Raw genomic sequence first — 1,158 nt, forward strand, 5'->3', positions numbered from 1 at the left:
CACACATATACATATAGTTTACATGTCAGACAGATCATTCTGTTTTGTATTGCATTCCTGAAATAACTTGTTAAGAACTGAACTTATCTTATCAGGTGATACGATTTCATTGGTAGTAAATCCACAGACTGTGCTCATTTACTGAAAACATATCAACAAATGATACGCCATGATTATTGTTCCGGCACAGGATCCCATAACCTTTTGGCTATTCGTCCGGCATGCAAGCGCACCCACCTCTTTGCCACGAACAGACTTTCACCCTCGCGCACGTGTAATAACTGTGCCCTTAACGTTTCACTCGGGATTCGCTGTCCGGTCTCTGCTGGGGATATTTTGCCTTTGATTTGGTCTGCTCTCTCGTTTGATTTCGAGATAAACTTCTTTCCATCACCAGGTAGGAGTACATAAAACTGTGTCAAATTGCCCTCTTGCAATTTCGCCAAACTCTCTTTTGAAGACAGCAAAACTTGCAAATTCATTCCCAACTTTGAAATGTCGATCCGTTCGCCACACACACCAACAACCAACACCAAAAGTAGACAAAGTTTGTTTTCAAGACGCAATTATTGCCCGTGCGTAAGCGTGAAAGCGTGTTCGTGAAAGTATGCCCACGTATGCCGGACGAATATTCCAAAATATGTTATGAGATCTGGTGCCGAAATAATAACCACGGCGTAAATAATAACCGTAAATGAAGTCATTTGCCTATAACTTTGAACCAAAGGGCAGCACAATGTCATTAATCAATTATTTTTGCCTTATAGATAACAAATGTATCAATTATTTCTTATCTCTTCACCAGTTCTATGTCTAATATCATCAGTATCTCTAAACAAGTGATATATGTATAGGCCTACCTCTTTCCATATATGCCTTGTAATTACCTTGTTTCTTGCATAAATAGGCTAATATCAATTTATTCCTCAACCATTAGCCAACGTTGAGTAATTAAGTACACCAAAATCTGACAGTATTAAAGAAAATGTTATGTAAGTAGCAAATTCTCTCACAACAAGAGTATTGAGAAAATATATCACACTGATAGGTTACTGAAAAAAAAAAACGCAAAATACTCATATACGGTGAATATCGAGATAATGCTAATGGACACTAGCAGACAGGAGTAGCACAGATATACAACGGAATCCATAATGT

At 37.9% G+C, this 1,158-nt stretch overlaps 1 protein-coding gene across 1 annotated transcript in view; it reads right to left on the reverse strand.

The window, feature by feature from the left end:
• Nucleotides 1-1,158, reverse strand: part of LOC119594793 (hemicentin-1-like) — a gene marked incomplete at its 3' end in the record, with an annotated part of 75,652 nt that overhangs the window by 30,417 nt on the left and 44,077 nt on the right. The window lies entirely within an intron of this gene.

This window comes from Penaeus monodon, chromosome 34 (assembly GCF_015228065.2).
Source record: "Penaeus monodon isolate SGIC_2016 chromosome 34, NSTDA_Pmon_1, whole genome shotgun sequence".
In the NCBI taxonomy this organism is placed as follows: domain Eukaryota; kingdom Metazoa; phylum Arthropoda; class Malacostraca; order Decapoda; family Penaeidae; genus Penaeus; species Penaeus monodon.